General features: G+C 36.9%; 1 protein-coding gene across 2 annotated transcripts in view; it reads right to left on the bottom strand.

Annotated features, from left to right (window-relative positions):
- Positions 1-20,046, bottom strand: part of LOC131691023 (ubiquitin-conjugating enzyme E2 W) — a 121,214-nt gene that overhangs the window by 87,578 nt on the left and 13,590 nt on the right. The window contains exon 1 of one of the 2 annotated variants that reach the window (XM_058977158.1): positions 302-1,003. The exons of the other annotated variant lie outside the window; for it this stretch is intronic. The gene's annotated coding sequence lies outside the window, so the exon portion shown is untranslated. Of the gene's footprint in view, positions 1-301; positions 1,004-20,046 lie in introns of those variants that run through there. 2 annotated transcript variants of the gene reach the window in all.

Raw genomic sequence — 20,046 nt, 5'->3', positions numbered from 1 at the left:
CTGAAATGTTAGCTTAGTTAGATTCCTAAACAAAAGCTTTGCATAGTACTCATAATACCGATACTTTTGTTAATTGAGCATCGGTATTTCAGTGACAACAATGGGTCCGTATTGCAGAGATATTCAGAACTGGTATTATCGGTACCACAACTCGAACGAATGAACAAATTTAAAAAGTACTTCTGACAAGGTATACCAAAACATTTCTTCCAATAAATCGTTCATTTAAACAAGATTGCACCTTCCTGATAAGTTCCAGACAAAACAGAGAAATACCTCAACAAGGGACCTAAACACTTACGAAACACTTGAAGCGGGTTCAGTTTTTTCGTTCAACTCTTGGACCAATCGTTAATAAATTACTTCCATTATCTGCTCACTCGCACTTCTCTGAAGTGGCCGCCTCTCGATCTGGTCGGAAAACAATCTTTCACACCACTCCCTGGGCCAATTTTTTCGGCAGCTTCGTTTTCAAACAAATCGACGATCCAGCTGGGATGGCCAACTCGAAAGCGAGGGCGTTCAAAATATTTATAAACAACAAACCGAATTACACATTTCATCCGAACGTGGCGAAAGCTGCTCCCCCAAGTCGGGCAGAGTGAGAATCAAACAAATTCACTACGATTTTTCTTTTCGCTTTTCGTACTGAAAACTAGATGCGGTCTACGATCTTCTAGATACTCATGTTCTTTCTGAATCACGTTAAAAGCAGGTTCACGGTCTACATCAACTACCGTCCCTTCCCTGATCTTAAACCAGGTACACCCGCACCATTGGAACCACGCAGCCTAGCAAGTAACAAAGACTTTTGCACTGCTCACAGAAAATTCCCAACGGCGATGAAGAATTTAGAAATAATACTTTGCGTCGTCAATTTGTCCTACCACAATCCACGGAACCGACTCCACAAAACGGGATCAACAATCCGTTTAGGAGCGTTCAGCGAGTAACGAACCGAACCGCGGCTGCTTTGAAAACGAACTGCCGACTGGCACGGCTAGTCGCGTCGTCCGAAGCACTCAGACCGAGTCAAGCTGCGTTCTCTTGCCGTTCGTCTCGCGCCGACCTGGTCCCGCTCTAAGTATGCTAGCGAAACCGCCACCCAATTCATTCTGCTCGAAACGTTCAAAAACTTTGCGCCAACTTTCCCATGGTGTGCGCATGCATATCGTCGCATTACACCAGCCCGCCTGTCGTTGCTAATTGTGCGCGGGAGAACCACAAACGCAAATGTGAAGGAAAGTGCGGTACCACTCAGGGCAGCAAGTTCATCCTACTTCGGGCAAACATTCAACAGAGGAGATTAAACGACAGATGGATCTGATTTTGTACGGTTTTAATGCTTTCGGGCAGTTTCAGTTTACCTGAAATTGCAATAGATGTGCAGTAATTTATTGAGAAATATGATACACAGTAATTTGTCTATTTAAAACTTTGAACTCGATAAAACTAAGTAATTTTTCTTGATTTTTCAAGAATGGCTATAGTTTAAGACTAACATAAACCAGTTAAAACGAATGTATTTTTAAAAACTCGATAAAATCCACCTAGCAGTTAGATGAGACATTTCATATACATTGTAGAACTCATGCGAAATGGTATGAACGTAGTTCCGAGTCTAGCTCGAATTAGATGACTAATTTGTACAAAATCAATAAAATTCTTTATTCATTTTGGTTCAAATGGTTGTTGAATGAAAAAAAATAAAAATTCTTGAAACGAGTACAATGAATAAAATAAATCGAATTAATGAAATAAATAAAATAAAGTAAACACAAATAAAAGAATAATAAAAATATCAAATGAATAAAATGAATGGTAAATCGCAGCTCACCTAGACTCGATTCCCAACCCCGCATAGAGGGTTAGAAATTTTTCTAAAAACCTAACCTAATAAAAGAAGTGAATGACTCTTAGGTTAAAACCTAAATAATTTAAATAAAAATATAAAATTTTCAAAACAAGTACAAAATTTTTTCGATGGTTGTCATATGGGAGCTGTAGAGCTCGGATCTTGGAAGGGCTCCCCGTCAAAATCACTCACTACAATTGCAAACGAGACGGGAAAGGTTACCTACTAAAACACTGCTGAAGACCAAATGCAGCGGACCGTGATTCTGATTGTGATACTGAATGAACGGTTCAGATGTGCGGGCGTAGGTACTTTGCCATCGCCGGAAAATGAGCGTTTATTTGTGCGCGCTTGAGACCGCGTTAATCAGATTAAAAATGTTATAGCGTTCACAAAATATTGGAACGATTTTGTGTTTGCGAATTCTTGGGCGTAGTTGCGTGTGGATGATTGCGATTGCATATTCGTCTTTGTGTATCATCGCGAACGGCTCGGGTATGTATAATTTCGGTTTTTATAACCGTGTGTTCATTCGCATGTTCGCATGTGTTCTTGGATGATCTTCCGGACGTAGCCGATTCATGATCGCGCGAACACGTGCGCTTGTGGGTAGGAGACCGCGTTTGTATATTTATAAGTGCTAAAACTTTCACATAGTCGTTATTCTGTTTGTAAGATTACGGACACAGCTGTGCGTAGATGATCGCGAAGGATTCAAGCGTTTGTATGTTAGCGTTTTTGTCGCGTGTGCTAGTGTGTATGTAACTTTGCGTACATAAACATAAGCATGAGAGATCGCCCGTGGGTGCTACTCCATTATTGATCAGAACCAATTGGGATAGCGAAATGTTCAATGGAACAGCATTCTTGGGAATAACACGGTGAGCCACATTGTGCAATCTATATTAATCCCTGCATGCTGATAAAAACCGACACAGGCCTATCCGAATCTCAGAATCTTCTGGGAAAGGAAGAAATGTTAGTCCGATACATGTCGCTACTTGAGGCCGAGATATCCTCTGTATGTCCACATGTATCACGGGAAGGGGGGATTTGTTAATAAGTGTGCCAATAGCGTTATCATGTAGTAATTGCTCTGGGCAGCCGGCTGCCGAGAATTTGGAGAATTTATCGTTTGTTTTATTATTACGATTGGCCAAATAAGCACTTCCACCGTTTTAACCCAACCCCCTACAATCTGAAACGGTCGGTGCGGTTGTCCTAGTTTCATCCTCATTCAAGTTAACGATTCGTTGGTTAAATTGTACAACTCTGCACTGTAGGCCTGGCCATTTTAATATCTGCGACATAATATAATATGCTGCAAATATTAATGTTGACAAGAAAAACACTAAAGTATAACTGCAGGTTTTTCCAGGATGCTTTTCAACACTGATTGTGTAAGGGTTAGAATAGCATAGAATAGAATATGATACGATTGGCCAAATAAGCAACTTTAAATCCCGGAGAGCCGACTATCAGGAGTACTGCTTACATTTTAAAAAATTTATTGCAAAAAAACATTTTTCAGGATTTTCAGCACGAAGAAAGTTTCTGCAAAGTTATGTTTCAACAAATTTTAAATATTGTAACGACATATAATTAGCAAGGGACTGGAAAGTAAAATATTTTTCAAATATTAAGAGCCATAGTACTCAAGGGAGAGCAAGGATTTGAAGTAAGAAAGTTTAGAAAAGCGTGGAGTAGGGTCAATGAACAAGCTTAGAGTTTCTCGGCTATTTAACTCTTTGTCTTCTGCAGCGCAGGAGTCAGGATCTTTTGGCATTAAATGCGAATCACCTGAGTCTGCGGCATGTCCGGACAAGCGTAAAGTCAATTTAATGTCATGTCATAAGTCATTAAATTGACTACGCTTGTCCGGACATGCCGCAGACTCAGGTGATTCGCATTTAATGCCAAAAGATCCTGACTCCTGCGCTGCAGAAGACAAAAAGTTAAGTAGCCGAGAAACTCTAAGCTTGTTCATTGACCCTACTCCACGCTTTTCTAAACTTTCTTACTTCAAATCCTTGCTCTCCCTTGAGTACTATGGCTCTTAATATAAGAAAAATACTTCACTTTCCAGTCCCTTGCTAATTATATGTCGTTACAATATAAAAAACCGATTTAATCCACCTAGCAGTGAGATGGGACATTTCTTACACATATCACTGTTGGATCATTCATTAGTTTGCAGAACTTATGCGAAGTAGGCACCCAACCAGAGATGGAATGAAAACAGTTTCTAGTTCTGCACGAATAAAATTTCGAATAAACTAAATAAATGATAGAAAATCATTAAAACGAACGAAATAAAAATAAAAGGTGTTCAAATTCATAAAATAAGTAGAATGATTAATGTAAATCAAAATTATAATACACACGAATAAAATTATATTAGCTCAATTAATGAAAATTTAGACTAAATTTAAAAGTAGTTATAAGATTAATAGAATAAATTGACTCAAACTAACAAATTGAATGCAATAAATGAAAGGAATGACTGAACATGAAATGAATAAAATTAAAGATATGAACAAAATGAATTAAATGAATCAAAATAATTAAATGAATCAAATGAATTAAAGGAACCAAACGATTAAAATGAATCAAATGAATCAAATGAATCAAATGAATCAAATGAATCAAATGAATCAAATGAATCAAATGAATCAAATGAATCAAATGAATCAAATGAATCAAATGAATCAAATGAATCAAATGAATCAAATGAATCAAATGAATCAAATGAATCAAATGAATCAAATGAATCAAATGAATCAAGTGAATCAAATGAATCAATTCCCCCATCGAGAGTGGGGACTTTGGGAGACTTCTCTTCCCGGATCTACTTCGTGGATATTTTTGGGCTTTGATCCGTTATTTTCCATGAAAGATTATACCAATACAACGTATGTGCATTTTCAATAATATCACGAAAAAAGTGTTCTTAGTTTTCACATGACATATTTGAGCATATGTTTCATTCAAAAATCAATAGAGATACGAAGTGTTGAAATATTGCACATGGAATATCTCTTTTGAAAATTTTCATCGTCAAACATCCATATTACCCAGTTAAGCCACATATTCCTCTGAGAAAGGCATGAATTTCCTTAATTATAGTGTATATACAAGCTTTGAATAGAACGGAATTAAATTTGAGTTGATGTAGTTTTTGATGGTCACCTGTCTACCCATAGTGCAACGTTTCGTATCCCTTCGAAATTCGTATTTCACCTTGAAAATAGTTATAGTTTTCCCATAGTGCAAATATTTTGCAAATTTTCTCAGGACTACAAATATTTTATTTGCCATGTAGGATGTATTATTAAACTTGTTTTCTACACTAAAATGCAAAGAAAATAATAGGGTTAGCAGGCAAAAAAGTAGTTTTGTTTTCTCAAACCTTCACAATTACATCGCACACATGAAATAAGCTTGAATATTAATAAAGATTAGCAGAGGATCTTAGGACGTAGAAATGGATAGAGAAATAAAAAGATAGATGTGAATCGTGACAGTTGCTACGTACACGAAGAGAGAGAGAGAGAGAGAGAGAGAGAGAGAGAGAGAGATAAAGATGGGGGGAGGGGCATATGAGGAATGGCAAATGATGGTTAATGCCGAGACCTTATTTTCATAGGTATATTATGCGATATATTGATTCCTTACATCCTTATTATAAATAATGCAAGTAGTATTTTTGCGCCATAAGCAATATAACCCAAATCTTGCAAAGAGCTAAGAGTTTTGGGATTCAAAAATACAGTTTCTTTCGGTGATGCCACGAGTATAATTATATGAGAAATCTTCTATCTCACAACTAGGTGAATTACTTGATAATCTGTTTAATAATATACCATCCAACATTTACTTCACGATTGAACGCAACGCCTAATCCAAGGGATAAATACATGAACTCTAGAAAAAAATTGACTATGAACACATTATTTTGTTTTTGAAGTGAACTTACATATTGATTTTTGATAAAATAGTTCAGTTATTATAGAGGTAATTCACAAAATGTTTTCAAAATCGAATTCCTTGAATCACGTAGATGCGTTTTCATACCCTGATATTCAAAATCGGTTTAGTTTTGCCCCTAAAACACCAGTAAAGCAATACTCTGTATGAAGCGGTCTCCTTTTTAATTAGTGAAAATTGGTAAGCGAGGAATAAAAATACAAAATGTTTAATATCTCCGGCGCTCGTGAACGGATTTTGACAATATATAGCTTGTTCGAAAGTTATTTTCACAAGGTTTATGCGCAGGTTGTGGGACAACATTGCTTTGTTCGAATGTTATTTACTAAAAACCTGTAATGTTTTGACAAAATGACCCATATCTCAGAAAGTAAACAACATATCGAAAAACAAAAATAATAGTGTCAAATGGCAATGTTAGCCCTTTCATTTGAAACTAGTTTCACTAAGATCAGTTCAGCCATTGCTGAGATAATTATATGACATTTTGTACATACATACATACACACATACAGACATTGTCTCAATTTGTCGAGCTGAGTCGATTGGTATATGAGACTCGGCCCTACGGGCCTCGGAAAAAGTTGTCAAAGTTTGAGCGAATCCTATACATTTCTTTTGTAAGAAATGTAAAAAGGAAAAAGATTGACTCACTGTAAGTCGTTAATAAAAAAGGAAAAAAAAGAAAAAAAAACAAATTTTAAATTCTCTAAGTGTTTTGGAAAGAAGAAAATCTTTCCAACGGCATGCTATGTTATGTACTTTTGCTAAAAGTACTATGTGGTTTCGGGACAACAATATGAAAGTACCCATTATTTTGCGTTTTTTCATTAAAATACGAAAATTGCTCTACATTTTTATTAGGAAGCGTTTAAATTTATTTAAATAGAAATTTAGGGAGAATTCCGCACCTACTACCTATTTATAATCAAAACCGGTTGAAAAATGGCAGTTATTAATTTTTTCCAAATTAGAAACTTTCTGCATGACATTTTAAGGGAAAAGTCTAATATAAAGTTTTCAAAAAATTTATATTTTTTTTTGCTCAATTACGTATACATTCAAAAGTATGTGTGTGAACTTTGAGCTTGAAATTGGAAAAAAGGAAAATATAATTATAGCATCTTATAGTGCGAAACAATACCTCACTAACCCCTTAAGAGCTCATGCGAGCAAGTTTTTAATTTGGAAAAAAAATAATAAGTCTGCCATTTTTTAACCGATTTTAATGATAAATAGGTCCTTAGATTTGAAATTGAATGCTCTATCTAAAATTTTATTAAAATAATGACGCTTCTTCAGAAGAATGTTAAGTAATTTTCATAATTTTCAAAAAAAATATGGTTGTTTTTATATTGTTGACCCAAAACCGCAAAGTATCTTTGACAAAAGAACATAACATAGCATACCGTTGCAATGGTCATATAGTTCAGATGCCAGAAGACAGTAGTTTTCTCATATCACTAGAGTTTCCGCTTACGTCACCATGGAACGTGTTGTCTAGTGAATATGTGATTCATTTTTTTTTTGGACCTGAAGGTATGGACCTAGGCTACCAAGACCGAAAGTAGAGCTTTCCCGACGTGACCGATGCATTAACACGCGAGCATAGGCGTTTGTAGATTCCAACTTGAGACCGCGTTTATAAGTTCATGAGTGTTAAAACATTCACTTAATCATCGGGGTATTTCTATGTTTGTGAGACCACGGACTTTGGTGTGCGTAGACGATCGCGAAGGTCTTAAGCGTTCGTATGTTAACATGCTAAATGCTAGGAGAGGTTGAGGATCCCCGTATTACTAGGGTTCTCGGTCATATCGCCTTGGGACGCGTTGTTTTGTGGAAATGAGCGTCATTTTTTCGATTGGTCCAACTTAAAGCATGGACCTATGCTACAAGAGCCGAGGGTAGGGAATTTCGACGTGACCGATTTATGATCGCGCGAACACATGTGTTTACATGCCCTAGCGTGAGACCGCGTTGATGGTTTTATAAATGCTAAAACGTTCACTAAATCGCCGGGGTGTTCTTATGTTTTTGAGATCGCGAGTGTAGTTGTGTAGACGAAGCTCAAGCTTTGTAACGAAAAAAAGTAAGGGGTTGCTTAAGTGGTTCATGAGATATCCATGGCACCGACTTTAAGACATGGTTTCAAGAAAAACACGATTAAAGTGTTCACAAGAGTCTAAACCAAAGTTTATTTTTTTACCAACTTCAGGAGGGAGGCCTAGTTGACGTGGTTTTAAAAATGTATTCCAAGAATATTAATATTTCAATATATGTAAAAAGAAAAAATCGACTTTTGAACCTATTCATGCCCATGTTGTTTGTGGACAACAACGTTTTTAAACAGCTACAACTTTTGATTGAAACAAAATTTTCTCACAAGAACAAGTAAGGCTAATATACATGTGACTATTTCCTTTCATTTGAGTACATACTAACAGTTACAAGGTTCAGTAGTAGAACTGAAGAGATTGCAATTAGTCTGATTGGATTAGTGCATGGAGCAGTGCTGCCAGGGACAGTTTACGTTGACGACGGAAAATGAATTTTTCATATATCTTCGTTATGTTGCAATACTACTGACAACTGATAAAACTTATCGATTTAGACTGTCTTTAGTTACATTTTCCGCGCAATCGGACTATTCTAAGAGAATTGTTTTGAGCATATTTTGAGAGAATTGTATTGAGTATTGGAAGGAAAAAATTGAGCAGCTTCTGTGGGGGAAGCACCTATCGTGTTTCTTGACCTCACCGTTTTCAAGGAAAAATAGTTTTGAAAAGTAGGGCATGAAAGGGTTAAGGAAAAAAATCCTATGCTCCCCTTGAGATCGCCGTGGATTTGCAATGATTTTTCTTATGACGACAATATTTCTCAACGCGTGCAATCAGCATTAAAGCTTCCGCAAATAAAATTGTATGCATTACATCATTTAACATGACATAAATGATTTTTTGAAACACATAAATGATTTTTTGAAACGTCTCGAATAATGCGCCATTTTAACCAAAATTATGAAAAAACTACCGAGTTCAACGCAAAAAAAAATAAAGAACGAAATGTAAGTAAACAGTGTAAAATCATTTTTGTAGTCTACATCTGTTCAACTAAATAAATAAATAAATAGATGCGTGAAATTGTAGGAATATACCAAAAATCGATACTTTTGAATTTTGACAAAAAAAAATTATGACGTATTTGGATTATGGCTCACAACCAAAATACGCCTCAAATTATTCTTTAGATTCTAGCAGACTTCTACAGGATAATATTTATAGGGAAATTTGACTAAGTAATCCTAGACGACTGGTTTAGTGATCTTCGGAATTGGTACACACATATTGGGCCATCATTCTAATGCCCAGCTTTATCCTTTATAGATTTTACTTCCATGTTGTAAATTAGATCTACCACATCAGACATAATCCATCATCTTTCATCTCGCCATTTTCATCACATTATTGCAGACGACTTTCACACGCTTTCTATCGGTCCACATTGTCTGGCACTGATCGGGCGACACGATAAAGTAGATAATAAACTGTTGTTGACCCTGACTGGTGCAATGATGCACCACCACCCGCCAGTCGCCCGCTCGATAAAGTATGCCATAATTGCTTTTGTTTTCTGCGATGTCTCATATCAATGAAATATACATCAGTAAAAACAACTGCCGGGATAATAGCTTAAATTGAGTTGTCTCGAGTGAGATTCGTCTTTCACTGCAGGAACTCAGGGTGAGCTGTGCTGGCAGTGTTTTTCTCAGTGAAGATGCTAGTTTGCTGGTATTGTAATAGGATGCTGAGCATGTGTTAGCACTATTAGGGTGACTAGCTTTTTGAACAACTTTTAAATGAAACTATATTATTTATTCTATAACCTTACTCAGAATAAAGTATCTATGTTCTGTCTCTTAAACATAATGTATAGATGCTTAACTTTTTGACAGAAATGTCTCTTTTTCAGCCTATTTGAAAATAAATATTCTATTTATTCTCACTACAACAATCCAACTATCGTCTCCTTGATGTGCCAAATTTGATCACATCGTAATAAAATTTGGCTGAAACGCAGTGCCTTATGTTCCACTAGCTAATACCCATCGCGTGTAGCTGCGACTTTCAACGAAATGAGAGGAAAACACAATTTGTTCCGTAGCGACATCTGGCGGGCAGTTAGCACACAAACACGCTTCATAACAAATGCCTACTATGTATAATTTTTTACGGCAATCGGTTAAGCCGTTTGGGAGTCGATAAATTACATACATACAATCAGGAATCAGGAATCAGTAGCGTCTGGCTCAAATGGCACGTTCCCCATGTTGATCGGAGATTTGTGCCTTGCCAAGAATCGTCTTTTCATCATTTTCCTGATGGGAAGGATTGGGGAAGTGGTAAGGTTAGGGGTAAGGAAAACAACGACACTGAACAATTAAAACAGAGCATTCTGCACCCCCGGAGTGATGCTGAACGATCTGCAGGTGCTACAACAGCAGGAATAAAACTTCCAACCCCCGGAGAGATTTAGAACCTCTACTCAAACAGTGAGCGGATATATCAACACCCCCGAGGGGATATTGAGATAACAGAACGACAACACCCCCGAAGAGATATTGTCATTCAAATACGGCCAAAAAACTATAGCTCTTTACCACACTGGGTTAGGAACAAAAGCATATCCTTAAATTTCAGCTCTCTGTACATAGGTTCATCTATGTATGGAGAACCAAAAATCCGGATGCGCAATTGCATTAATACAGGGCAATTGCATATCAAATGATATGATGTTCCGTAATCGGATTCACAAAGATCACATGAATAATACTCAGCGCGCTGAATAGTAGCCATGTGATAATTGAGTTTGCAATGTCCAGTCAGTGCCCTGACCAGAATACTGCAGTTGTGCTTGGAAAAATGCAACAAATTTCTTGACATTTTCGGACTCACATCCGGCAGAAAAGCCTTTGTTTGAACGCAAGTTTGCAAGCTACGCCAATGGGCGAATGCAGCCCAAGAGCGAATCTTGGGCTTTATCCAACTTATTGACAGTGGTAGAACTGGTTCTGGACCAACGAAATCAGTCGCAGCGCCAGCTCTAGCCATTCATTTCCAGTAATACCGGAATGACCGGGTACCCATAGAAGGTAGATAGCATTTGAAATGCTAAGCTCTTCGATTTGAGTTCGACATGCGATTACTAATTTCGATCTCGAATCTGCCGAACTAAGTGCTTTCAGGGCAGCCTGACTGTCAGAGCAAAAATAGATTCTTTTACCGCAAATTCCCTGTTGAAGTGCGGATTGTACGCCACACAGAATCGCAAAGATTTCTGCTTGGAATACGGTACAGTATCTACCAAGCGAATGAGATTGGTTTAATCTCATCTCATGACAATAGACACCAGCACCGGCTCGGCCCTCCAACAAAGAACCGTCCGTATAACAAACAACGTATTCTTCAAGTTGTCGCTCCATCCAGCCAGACAGCAATTCCTCACGAAGAGGAATTCTCACATTGAAAGTTTTAGAAGAAAAACTACATGTGAGTGTAAGGTCACTGGGAGCAAGTGTATATTCATCCCAAGTAACCATTTGGGGCCACAGTCTTGTGTGGCTAGTTACACGATCTATTGGGTTACTTTTCCAGAGCCCAGTAACCTTAAGACGGTATGCACAAGAAAGTGCTTCTTGTTTCAGAAACACGTGTAGTGGTTTTATGTTCAAGAGTGCCTCGAGAGCAGCAGTAGGTGTTGTCGAGAACGCACCAGTCATCGCCATCAAGACCATCCTCTGAAGATGGTTTAACTTTGATTGGATTGTCAGGACTTCTCCCTTCTGCCACCAAACAAGGCACCCGTATGCCAGTATTGGTCTAACAATTGTTGTGTAGATCCACTGAATGTACTTGGGTTTAAGTCCCCAAAATTTGCCGAAAGCCCGTCTACATTGGCCAAAGGCCATGCAAGCTTTCTTGATCCTGAAATCGATGTGAGCTGTCCAATTAAGTTTTGAGTCGAGAATTACCCCAACGTACTTAACTTGATCTTCGACAATAATTTCAGAGTCAAAAAACTGCAATGGACGAGCTCCGGTTGTAATCCTTCGTTGCGTGAAAAGCACCATTGAGGTTTTATTTGGATTAACTGATAGTCCAACATGAAGACACCACCGCTCAACAACACATAAGGCTTGTTGCATCAAATCAAAAAGTATGTTAATGCAAATACCGGTGATCATTATATGATAACCATCGGCGAAACCATACGTCGGAAACCCAAGCTCATTTAGTTTTCTCAACAAGCTATCGGCGACAAGGTTCCATAGAAGTGGTGACAGCACACCACCTTGAGGACATCCGCAGACACTCAGTTTCCTCATCTCTACTTGTCTTAGCGATGAGCACAGATGTCGGTTGCTAAGCATTGTGTGTATCCAGTTCGTGATATATGAAGGTACTCCATGATCTCGCGCTGCTTCCAAAATGGATTCGAAAGACACGTTGTCAAAAGCACCTTCAATATCGAGAAAAACTCCTAAACTTGATTGCTTTTGTGAAAGCCTTTTCAATGTTGTAGACAACATTGTGTAACAGGGTGGTAGTAGACTTCCCCCGCTGATATGCATGTTGCATTGCATGCAGCGGGTGCTCGCCCAAGCTACCATCCTGAATGTAGTGGTCGATTAAACGTTCCACTTATTTGAGAAGGAAGGAGGTCAGACTGATCGGTCTAAAGCTCTTTGCCTCCTCATAAGTGACGCGGCCACCTACGGGAATGAATTTGACAGTTATTTTCATAACTGACATACTTCAACCCGCAGGATGCCACGCGGCCTCTAGGCTGGTTTTGTCCGGAGAAAGATAATAGAGTTATCAACCTCCTAGTGGACCACAGCCAGTTACTGGGGAGTTCGCCCGGCTCTTCCCAGGCTCCGTTCGCCATTGAAAATATTTTAAACCCCCTCAACAATTTTACCCATAGCACGGGTCGCATGACACTATGGAATTGGGGTTCCCTGTTTGGTGTTACCACCGGAACAGGTAGTCCGTAGTGTAATTCTTAGCCGGTTGAAACAACCACTACCGACACTACACGGCTTATCTAGGCTGTTCGGAGAAAGAAGCTGACATTGATGGACAGCTCCCATAGATGGCCGAACAGCCATTCCGCCGTTTGGGAGTCGATAAATTACATACATACAAACATTGACTTTTATATATACAGACAGACAGATAAATAGATAGATTACACCGAAAATATTCTGACTAGATATCCAGATCATGGATATCATCGCATGATTTCTAAAACGAATCATTCTACTATTTTCACACGATCAAAACAAACACGAACCTCATCAGCTGTTAGTAGAAGAACTCCCAGAATTGCGCTCGCAGGAAATAACCTTGCGAAATTTAGCAAGTGGTAATGATTAGTTCCACATCGAACGTTGATGGCCTGAAGATATTAAAGATGGAAACTTTGTGTCTTCAGCAAACTAGTCGGTAAAAACTTGCTCTACAACTTCGCTTAAGGCCTACCCGAGCAAATGCTCATGGTCCGAGACACCATATGGGACCATTTAAAGACCATACTAAGGTCCGCTACAATTAACCAACCCCATAATGCATCATAAGTATACCATAGTAAGGTCCTTTAAAAACAACATGATTGATTTATACCATAAATCACCCATTGCATAGTGCAGTGATGGTCCTAAAATACAAATATGGTGTGTTAGCATTTTGTAGGATCAATGCGTCTTGTGAGATATTCGATTGATTATACATAGTGTGAGTATGATGACGGCACACAGAATTGCAATACACCCAGGTTTTTTATACGGGGGATACGTACCGCGTAAAAATCCGCGTTAATTGGAAAATTCGCGTAAGAAAACCCTCAGCAAAAGATTAAGAATATTTTTGGAAGTTTTTTTTGCACGGATTTCGCAAAAATATTCAATCCTTTTGAATGCAAAAGACAGGCTTTTTGCTGAATACAATTCTAAGTCCTTTGAAATGCAAAGAACGAAGAAGAATTTTGGTTGCTTTTTTGCGCGGATATCGCAATTAACAGGGTTTTGCAAAAAATATTCTTTGAAATGCAAAAGACTTAGAATATTTTCGGAAAGGTGGAAAGAGACGGGTCTGGAAGACTCCTTATGACCCGCACCTGACGAGTAGGTAACAGAAATTCATGTTTGACACCATTTTGAAATCCAAGATGGCAACTTCGGGTTTAGCGAAATTCACTATAACCCAATCAATTCGGAATGGTCTCAACGAGCCGGGTGCCAGAAATTGATTTTTGGTGCCATTTTGAAATCCAAGATGGCGAGTTCCGGTTCAACGAAATTTCCACATGCAAAATCTGGGGGATCATCCAAAACTCGAACATAAGATCTAATCATAAACCAGCGAAATGCAAAATATTTTTATATGATAATCCAGAAGAGTGTGGTGGGAATGGAAGTGAGAAGAGAAGTCAATTCCGTAAATACCCATATTGTTGAGGTGTGGGTCATAAGGAGTCTTCCAAATTCGTCCCATTCCATCTTTCCGAAAATCTTCTAAGTCTTTTGCATTCAAAAGGACTTAGAATATTTTGGAAAAACCGCGTTTATTGGAAAATACGCGTAAAAAACCTCGTAAAAAACCACACAAAAAACGCGTAAAAAAACTGAGTGTGCTTTCCAGAACTGGTTTTTAGTTTCATCGAAAAAATATTGGAATAAAGGAATGATAGCTTTTAAACGTTAATAACTGTCATTGTACTGAACGGAATTGCACAATTTTTGCACCAACAAATTTAGCCGAAAAATTTTCGATAAAAATCATCTATAGCTTTCCAAGCAAATTTTCTTTTCTTTCGGGACTTTGCAAAGTTGGGTTTTGAAATTTCCTGAACTTATGCAACCAATCATTCTTTTGTACGTTGCTCAGCGTTCCCAATGTTCCAGATTTATCTAGAATCTTCCAGCTTTTTCCCAAATGAACAGACATTCGTTCAGGCCAGACATTTCGCCAGATTTTTTAAATTTTGCCAGATTTTTCCAGATATTCTGAATTCTGCGTTACACACCAGCAGGGACGCCATTACGCGAGTTTTATCTGGCACAGCCAGAGTTTTTAAGACGTTCAGCAAAAAGTCAAACCTCTTATTCTATCCGATTTTTAAATTATATTGCGCACAAATTTTCAGAAATCTGGGTCATATTTTACCATACAAAAATCGATTAACACACGTTCTATGAAGACCAAAATGTATGCCAAATTTCGATGACTTGGAGGTCGCTGTCAAATGACAGACTTCGCCAGACATTTTTAATTGAACTGCCAGATTTTCTTTAAAAAATAGTGGCAACTCTGACGTTGTTTCTAATTTCACTCCAATAATTATACTGACGAAATTACTCTAAGAACAAATTTACATAAAAAACAAGTAAATCACACAGCAATTTGAATGTTTTTAATCAGTTAGTGCCAATACTTGTTTTCAGAATGCAGACCATAGCATCCGCCTTGGTCTAGTGGTTTTACGGTGTTTGCTCTCCGACAAAAAGATATATTATAGCATGTCTACATGACAATTTACACTTAGATTAAGAATCTGATGTTGAATTTGTTAAAATAAATTAGTTTGCAAACTGCGCTCCTAAAAAATGGACAGTTGTGTACAAAACACGACCACAGTAACATAAAAAATGTAATGATTTTCACGAACCAAATAATGATAACCAATCAAGACTATATGTAATACATACATATTATGTATGTATACTCTTCAGTCCTTATATTATTTCCGAAGTACTCTGACATGAAAAGTAGAGCTCGAATATTTCATTATTTTAAATAAGCAATTCTTCAGTTAGTGTGCTACCATCGACCTAGAACACTTCCAGCTAAAATATACCACGGATGTATTATTTTTTTTTGAGTCAATCATATCAGGCTGGTGTATAAATGAATAAAAACCCATCGACCGAGCGGAGTTATAACTGTGCAAACCTCACATAGGTTCGTTATATAGGAGATTTTTTAGATTTTAGAATGACACCTAGCCGCAGACAGTGGAGTTTTAATGTCAAAATGTATGAATTTTTCAAATGAATTAATGTTCTTGTTTACCAAACCTGTAATCTACACTCAAAAAAATTTAAACGTTATGCATATTGATTTTACTCATAGATTTTTGCAATTAGCGGAGGCAGATAGACACTATTCGCTGGCAAATAAATTTAATGTGTGTATTTACAAAACTTAATAATCTTACATTCACATTTCATAACTATAAGCGAAGACCGCATATCAAGAAGACTGGCAACTCTGTCCAGAATCTGGAGACAGTAACAGTAACACCACTTGCGGTTAAAGGTGGTACTTCCCATAGAGATGCACACACACATAACAATATATATATAACAATATATCTATAACAATACGCACATATAACTTATATGTGTGCATACATAGTTTATACAGTTGACACATACAAGGTATGTGTGCGCGCATTTCTTCTTCATATGGATTTTAAGTGGTTTGAGGCAAATAGAATTAACGTTTAGATTTTTTTTCAGTGTAGGTTTGGTAAAACAGAAATATTTGGAAAAGGTATTATATTCTAGAAATTTTTATTAATATTTGGAAAAGGTATTATATTCTAGAAATTTGATTTTGTGTTGAATTTTTATTAAATTTTAAAATGCTGGCTGCATGAAAAAAACTTGCGTCAAGTCACGGGTCAATAAACAAACTCGGTTGAAAGTTGTGATAGTTATGTAAAAGTTAATCAATTACAGAAAATCTATCTAATATCGTTCAACCAGTTTTGAGAATGCTTTCATACTTATGATCCATGCTTTAAGTCAAAATTCCTTTTCAGATAAATCAAGCTGGGATTAATCCTTAAGTGGGAATTCGATATTAAGTCTTAGGTTGCACAGTTTTTTAATGCGAATTGTTCATCTTTTTGAGAGGTCCTCAAAAACCTGAACATTCTACTCCCTCCACATTCTGCAAATCTGCTTTGTTCGTGCTATTGCAACAAATTCTTGGCGAATAAACATTTTTTTATTCCTTACTCATGAGCTAAAAGAATAGAAAATACTGATGAAAATTGGCAAAAAAATCAATTTTGATTTTTATCATGTTTTATGTCTACTTGAAGTTCTTAAAAAATCTTGAAAGTTTGAGCGAATTCTATACATTTCTTTTATAAGAAATGTAAAACATACTTTAACTCATTGGATTATGCAATTCTCCATGCGATGAAAACTGAAGAGATTAAATTATTCAATCACAGATCAAAATTTAAACTGAATCAGTTTAGTTTTCTGTTTTAAATGAATAAAGCTCTTTCAAGTGGATTTAAGCCATGTTTTAATGAAATTTGCATCTTGGTGCTAAGGACGCGACACGGCTTTTGTTTTCTCTCCAGACATCACGTTTAACCTACCGAAATAAATGCTGACGTACTAATCGAATGTTGTTGCGGGTGATTCAGACGTAAACGATTACAAAATGTCGCGCAAGCTGCTGTCGATTACGCCTGCATCACCGCACCGCCACACCGTTATAAACTCTTTCAAGATAAATCCATTGTACCCGCTTTTTGCTGAAGGCTAGAGTTTACTCGGTACATGTTAGTATATGTATAGAAAAATGTGCTTATCTTCACGTCCATCATGCTTCGAATTATGCAAAAAAGTTGCTAGAAAACCTATTTGGATGCTGCTTTTGAAAAAAAATTGTATAAACAATGGTCCATTAATGGTAGTTCACAAGGTCTATCGTTACAATCCACTTTACTGAATCATAGTGTTTTGATGGGTTCAATGGACCATGCCCATGGTCCTCGTCCTTGGAAACTATGGTTATTGTATGGGATATTTCATGGGTGGATCCCATTTCCAGCACCCATGCTAGTGGGGGTAGTTTTTGGGGTATTGCACTATGGGTCACAGGGGCGGTTTTTTGGTACAAAAATCAATATCTTCCAAACCGTTCATTTTAGAGAAATTATGTCTGATAGAATATTTGTGGGAATAAAATTGGCTTTCTTTTAAAGTAAAATGTAACTAGGGTGGTCCTCTCGAACATTCTTTTCGAAAAATTATTATTTTTAAAAAATACTATCAAATATCTTGAAATCAACTTTGGCTTTTTTGTCCTTCGATGTCATATATAAACAACAACACCGCGAGTCGTGACAGTGTAATTGGTATCAATCCCATTCATGTATCGAATCGCAGTAGCCGACGACTGCTTTGATGAACGCGTGTAGTGCTTTGTATTATTAGTTCCGTTAAAATGGATAAAAGAAAATCATTCGATCTCTGGAAAGTGACCAAAGGTGAAAATAGAAATAAAATAAAGGCTGGGTTTGAGAAAATTATGAGATCAATTGATGTGGGAGAAAATGAAAAAAAGAATTTCGCTCGGAATGCAAAAGCTGTAGCAATTAAAACATGTAAAAGGTTTGATCAATTTTGGAAAGACAGTCATCAAATTGAGACGAAAGTGCTCGATAAAAATTCGAAATATTTTGAGAAGCTGTCAACAGTTCCAAAAAAATGCACTTCCTCCTAAACCAGCATTCACAGAAATTCGTCGCTTACTCAGAACAGAATGAAGGGTAATCCTTAATTCATTCGCTTTTTAAAGTAACATGCTCTACATTTTATACTGTTTATATAATGTTCAAAATTATAGGCCATCCAAAAAACCGAGTGCATGAATTGTGCTTGAAAAGGAAAGGGAAGCTTAATCTTTGGGAAAAGAAACCCGATTCAGATAACTATAGCGACGACGATGCTGATGATGTTGATGATTGTGATTATAATAATTATGATGATGTCGATTATAATAAAATAGTTATGTAGAATAGTCAAATAAATATCTGCCTGAGCCTAACGTTTTCAATATTTGTGTACATATATTTGACAAGCTCAAAAAATCATTTAAAAACTCGACTTTTTGATCTAGTAAAGCAGGTGCTAAATGGCGATGACCAGGCCCTTAACCCATTCATGCCCATGTTGTTTGTGGACAACAACGTTTTTAAACAGCTATAACTTTTGGTTGAGGCGAGATTTGCTCACAAAATCAAGTAAGGCTCATTAATGTGATTATTGCCTTTAATTTGAGTATTAACAGTTACAAGGATTAGCTCTAGAACTGAAGTTATTGCAATTAGTCTGATTGGATTCCGATGGAGCAGTGCTGCCAGGGACAGTTTACGTTGACGACGGAAAATGATTTTTTTGACCAGCTTCTAGCACTACCATGGAAGCACCTATCTTTATGAAAATAGGCTTTTCGTGTTTCTTGACCCAACCGTTTTCAAGGAAAAATAGTTTTGAAACCCTACATGCACTAGAAAAAAGTTGGGCATGAAAGGGTTAAAAACAGCCGTAAGCTGATGTCATTTGAGCATAATGTTGATGTCAACATTTTTCGCTGAAGGATAAAAAAGTAAAAAGCACTTTCGAAAAATTTCAAATTTAGCTGCTACTTTTTGCAACCTTCTGAGTTAGAGGTCATTGAAAACTATCATTTTTATTTAAAAAAATGATCGTAACTCGATAACAAAAAATGATATCGATTCACATTCTGCAGCAAAAATATGTGCAATGAAAAGTACTAAAATTGCTTCATAGAGAGTATCAAGATAGACTAACTACTTAAAAAGTTATAGTTAAAAAACTGACTTTTTCAGAAACACCCTAGGTTAAAGAAGAAAAATAATTATAGTATGAAAACCGATAATGCTATAACTTTGATGCATTTGAAAATGTTACTTGAAAAATATTTTCTACAACTTTGCTGAAGTAAGTACCTTCCTACACCATTTAGTTCGAAAAATATTTTTTCGAAAAGAATGTTCGAGAGGACCACCCTAGTTACATTTTACTTTAAAAGAAAGCCAATTTAATTTCCAAAAATATTCTCTCAGACAAAATTTCTCTAAAATGAACGGTTTGGAAGTTATTGATTTTTGAACCGAAAACCGCCCTTGTGACCCATAGTGTATTGTAGGGGGAAACACCCATTTTTTCGGACCATGCGATGGTGTTTCTGTGGGTTTTCCCTTTGCTCGGGTAACCTTAATATATGTGCTTGCAAGGAAGTTGATAAATATATCTCACCTTTAGTGTGATTAATATCGCAACACCATATGAAAGGGCTTGTTCACAAATT

The sequence above is a fragment of the Topomyia yanbarensis genome, chromosome 3 (genome assembly GCF_030247195.1).
Source record: "Topomyia yanbarensis strain Yona2022 chromosome 3, ASM3024719v1, whole genome shotgun sequence".
NCBI classification, from domain to species: domain Eukaryota; kingdom Metazoa; phylum Arthropoda; class Insecta; order Diptera; family Culicidae; genus Topomyia; species Topomyia yanbarensis.
The sequence above is the reverse complement of the archived record's forward strand: the minus strand, read 5'-3'. Positions and strand labels throughout refer to the sequence as shown.